We start from the raw sequence: 6,000 nt of genomic DNA on the forward strand, positions 1-6,000 counted from the left end.
AAGCAAAATGAAAAAAGAATCCGAAAATATTAAGATAGTGTAAGTAGCCTCTGGGACAGCTTCAAGTGCACCAACATCCTAATTATAGGGGTGCCAGAAGAAGAGAGAGAGCAAGATATTGAAAACCTATTTGAAGAAATAATGACAGAAAACTTCCCCTACCTGGTGAAAGAAATAGACTTACAAGTCCAGGAAGCGCAGAGAACCCCAAACAAAAGGAATCCAAAGAGGACCACACCAAGACACATCATCATTAAAACGCCAAGAGCAAAAGACAAAGAGAGAATCCTAAAAGCAGCAAGAGAAAGAAAATCAGTTACCTACAAGGGAGTACCCATACAACTGTCAGCTGATTTCTCAACAGAAACTTTGCAGGCCAGAAGCGAGTGGCAAGAAATATTCAAAGTTATGAATAGCAAGAACCTACAACCAAGACTACTTTATCCAGCAAAGCTATCATTCAGAAGTGAAGGCCAGATAAAGAGCTTCACAGATAAGAAAAAGCTAAAGGAGTTCATCACCACCAAACCAGTATTATATGAAATGCTGAAAGGTATCCTTTAAGAAGAGGAAGAAGAAGAAAAGGGTAAAGATACAAACTATGGACAACAAATACACATCTATCAACAAGTGAATCTAAAAATCAAGGGAATAAATAATCTGATGAACAGTATGAACTGGCGATTCTAATAGAATCAGGGCCATAGAAAGGGAATGGACTGACTATTCTTGGGGGGGAAAGGGGTCTGGGGTGAGGGAAGAGATTGGACAATAATCTTGCACCTATGGATGAGGACAGTGGGTGGGGAGTGAGGGCAGAGGGTGGGGTGGGAACTGGGTGGAGGGGAGTTATGGTGGGGAAAAAGAGTAACTAATGTAATAATCTGAACAATAAAGATTTAATTAAAAAAAAAAAAGACTGCTTTACCAAGAGTGGGAGATATAGCAGAACTAATATATAGAAATAAACACAGGGAGGCAGCCAAATGAGGAGACAAAGAAACATGTCCCAATTGAAAGAACAGGACAAACTTCAGAAAAAGAACAAAAGAAAATGGAGGCAAGCAATCTACCAGATGCAGAGTTCAAAACACTGGTTAAAAGGAAATTTAACCACCAACTTACACCATACACAAAAGTAAAGTCAGAATGGATAAAATACTTAAATGTATGTCACAAAACCATAAAAGTCCTAGAAGAAACCATAGGTAGCAAAATCTCAAAAATATCTCGCAGCAATATGTTTTCGGATACATCTCCTAGGAGAAAAGAAACAAATGGGATTACATCAAAATAAAAAGCTTCTGCACAGCAAAAGAAACCATCAGCAAAATGAAAAAGGAACATGCTGTATGAGAGAACATATTTGGCAATGTTACATCTGATTGATTGTTAATATTCAAAATATATAACAAACACATACAACTTAACAAAATGAAGATAAACAATCCAATTAAAAAATGGAAAAAAGATCTAAATAGACACTTCTCCAAAGTGGACATAAGATGGCCAAGAGACATATGAAAAAATGCCCAAAGTCACTCATCATCAGAGAAATGCAAATTAAAATGACAATGAGGTATCACCTCACACCTGTCAGAATGGCTATCATCAACAAATCAACAAACAAATGCTAGTGAGGATGCGGAGAAAAAGGAACCCTCGTTCATTGCTGGTGGCAATGCAGACTGGTGCAGCCATTGTGGAAAACAGTATGGAATTCCTCAAAAAATTAAAAATGGAACTCCCATTTGACCCAGGAATTCCACTTCTAGGAATATATCCCAAGAAATCAAAACACCAATCAGAAAAGCCATATGTACCCCTATGTTCATAGCAGTGCAATTTACAATAGGTAAGATTTGGAAACAGCCTAAGTGCCCATCAGCAGATGAGTGGATTGAAAAACTGTGGTACATCTACAAAATGGAATACTATGCTGCTGTAAAAAAGAAAGAACTCTTACTATTCACAACAGCATGGATAGACATGGAGAGCATTATGCTAAGCAAAATAAGCCAGTCAGACAAAGAAAAATATCACATGATCTCACTCATTTGTGGAATATACTGCACAACAGAGAAGCATCGAAAAGACCATCAAACTTCAGAGGGAAGGTAGGGAAGAGTGTGGGAGGGGGAGTTAAAGATCAACCAAAGGACTTGTATGCATGCATATAAGCATAACCAAGGGACAGAGACACTAGGGGGTGAGGGCATGTGCTGGGGAGGTTGCCAGGGAGAGGTCAATGGGGGAAAAAGGAGACATATGTAATACTATATGTAATACTTTAAACAATAAAGAACTTTTTAAAAATTACATACGGAACTGCCATTGACCCAGTGATTCCACTGCTGGGAATACATTGTAGGAAACCCAAAACACCAATAAGAAAGAACGTATACACCCCTATTCACAGCAGCACAATTTACAATAGCTAAGATCTGGAAACAGTCCAAGTGCCCATCAGTACATGAGTGGATAAAATAACTGTGGTACATTTACACCTATGCAGCAGTAAAAAAGAAGGATCCCTTTGAGATAGCATGGAGGGACCTGGAGAGTATTATGCTGAGTGAAATAAGCCAGTGAGAGAAAGATAAGTATCACATGACCTCACTCATATGTGGAATCTAATGAACAAAATAGATCCAGAGACATAAAAGCATGGAACAGAATGTCAAATCTTAGAGGGAAAATGTGTGGGTGGATGGGAAGAGATAAACCAAAGAACTTGTATGCATATATGCATAACCCATGGACAGAGGCAATAGTGTGGTAAAGGCTTGGGGCTGGGACCCAGGGTGAGCTAGATGTCAATGGAGAAAAAAGGGAGGGCATCTGTAATATTTTCCAAAATAAAGATTTTTTCAAAACAAATTTAAAAAATCTAGAAAAAGTACAAATAATGCCTGGCCAGTGTTGCTCAGTGGTTGAGTGTTGACCTATGAACCAGAAGGTTATGGTTCGATTCCAGGTTAGGGCACATGCCTGTGTTGTGGGCTGGATCCCCAGTTGGGGGCATGCAGAAGGCAGCTGATCAATTATTCCCTCCCATCATTGATGTTTCTCTCTCTCTCTCCATCTCCCTTCCTCTCTGAAATCAATAAAAAAATATTTTTAAAAAGAACAAACAAGGATCAAAGTCAGTAGAAGGAACAAAATAATAAAATTAAATAAGAACTAAACAAAATAATGAACAAATAAACAATAGAAAACATTTATGCTACAAATAGTATTAAAAGTTTGAAAAGTTTATTAAAATTGGCAAGCCTCATGCTACACTAACTACAGAAATAAGAGAAAAAACTCAAACAAAATCAGAAATGAAAAAGAAGTTATAAGAGACATCACAGAAATACAAAGGACTATGCAAGAGTGCTACAAAAGGCAATATGCCAATAAATTCAGTAACCTATAAGAAATGACTGAGCTCTTAGGAAAATAAGGTCTTCCTTAGACTGAATAATGAAGAATTAGAAAATCTAAATATAACCATAAGCAGTAAGAAAATTGATACAGTCATTAAACATGTCCCCAAAAGTAGAAGTCCTGGACCAGCTGCCTTCACTAATGAATTCTACCAAATATTCAAAGATTTAATACTCTTTGAGATAGCCTGGCAGGACCTGCAAATTGAAGACTCTCTCAAACTCTTCCAAACAAGTGAAGAAGCAATAATTCCTAATTTCATGAAGCCAACGTTATTCTGATACCTAAACGGCAAGGACAAGGACAGCATAAAGAAGATAATTACAAACCAAAATCTCTGATGAATATAGAGGCAAATATTCTAAATAAAATACTAGCAAATCGAATTCTACAATACATTAAAAGATAATACATCATGATCAAGTGGGTTCATTCCTAGGTCACAAGCATGGTTATAAATATGCAAATTGATCAATGTAATATGCCACATTAACAAAAAAAGAATAAAAATTATATGATCCTATCAATAGATACAGAAAAAGCATTTGACAAGATACAACATTCATTTATAATTAAAACACTCAATAAAATGAGTATGGAAGGAAAGTAACTCAACATAATAAAGGTTGTATAAGACAAACCCTTAGCTAATATCATGCTCAATGGTGAAGAACTGAAAGCCTTTTCTCTAAGGTGAGGAACAGGACAAGGGTGCCTACCCTCACCACTGTTATTCAACTGGTACTGGAAGTGCTACCTAGAGCAAAAAGGCAAAAAGAAATGATACATTTTTTCAACATTAGGAATGAAGAAATGATACATTCCACATCCTATTAATAAAAGGCTAATATGCAAATCAACCAAATGGAGGACTAACTGGTCGCTATGATGCACACTGACCACCAGGAAGCAGACGCTCAAAGCAGGATCTGCCCCCTGGTGGTCAATGTGCTCCCACAGTGGGAGTGCTGCTCAGCCAGAAGCCAGGTTCATGGCTGGCGAGCACAGCGGTGGTGGCGGGAGCCTCTCCTGCCTCCAAGGCAGCACTAAGGATGTCTGACTGCTGGCTTAGGCCCGCTTGCAGTCAGACATCCCCAAGGGCTCCCGGACTGCAAGAGGATGTAGGCCAGGCTGAGAGAACCACAAGTGCACAATTTTTGTGCACCGGACTTCTATTTAGGAATAAAGATGTAAAATTGTCACTTTTTTTTTAGATGACATGATTGTGTATTTAGAAAACTACAAAGACTACATTAAGAAAACTATTAAAAACTAAAGGTGCATGGATTACCAAATATCAAGCTGTATTACAAAGCCACTGTTCTTAAAACTGCCTGGTACTGGCACAAGAACAGACATATAGATCAATGGAATAGAATAGAGAACCCAGAAATCTACCCGAACCAATATGCTCAATTAATATTTGACAAAGGAGGCAAGAGCATACAATGGAGTTAATACAGTCTCTTCAATAAATGGTGTTGGGAAAATTGGACAGATACATGCAAAAAAATGAAACTAGATCACCAACTTACACTATACACAAAATGGATAAAGGACTTAAATGTACAATGGGAAACTATAAAAATACTAGAGGAATCCAAAGGCAACAAAATCTCAGACATATGCCGAAGCAATCTCTTCACCGATACAGCTCCTAGGGCATTGGAAACTAAAGAGAAAATAAACAAATAGGACTACACCAAAATAAAAAGCTTCTGCACAGCAAAAGACACCATCAACAAAACAACAAGAAAGCCCACTGCATGGGAGAACATATTTGCCAATGTTATCACCGATAAGGGTTTAATCTCCAACATTTATAGGGAACTCATACAACTTAACAAAAGGAAGATAAATAATCCAATCAAAAAATGGGCAAAGGACCTAAATAGACACTTTTCAAAAGAGGACATTCAGAAAGCCAAGAGACATATGAAAACATGCTCAAAGTCACTAATCATCCAAGAGATGCAAATCAAAACAACAATGAGGTACCATCTCACACCTTTCAGAATGGCTATCATCAACAAATCAACAAATGACAAGTGCTGGAGAGGATGCGGAGAAAAAGGAACACTCGTGCACTGCTGGTGGTAATGCAGACTGGTGCAGCCACTGTGGAGAACAGTATGGAGTGTCCTCAAAAAGTTAAAAATGGAACTCCCATTTGACCCAGTGATCCCACTTCTAGGAATATATCCCAAGAAACCAGAAACCCCAATCAGGAAGGATATATGCACCCCTATGTTCATAGCAGCACAATTTATCATAGCTAAGATCTGGAAACAGCCTAAGTGCCCATCAGCAGATGAATGGATTAGAAAACTGTGGTACATCTACATGATGGAATACTATGCTGCTGTAAAAAAGAAGGAATTCTTACCATTTGCAACGGCATGGATGGAACTGGAGAGCATTATGCTAAGTGAAATAAGCCAGTCAATGAAAGAAAAATACCACATGATCTCACTCATTTATGGATAGTAAAGACCATTATAAACTGATGAACAAAAATAGATACAGAGGCAGAGCAGCATTGAACAGACTGTCAAAGTACAGCAGGAA

The sequence above is a fragment of the Myotis myotis genome, unplaced genomic scaffold, assembly GCF_014108235.1.
Source record: "Myotis myotis isolate mMyoMyo1 unplaced genomic scaffold, mMyoMyo1.p scaffold_m19_p_4, whole genome shotgun sequence".
In the NCBI taxonomy this organism is placed as follows: Eukaryota; Metazoa; Chordata; class Mammalia; order Chiroptera; family Vespertilionidae; genus Myotis; species Myotis myotis.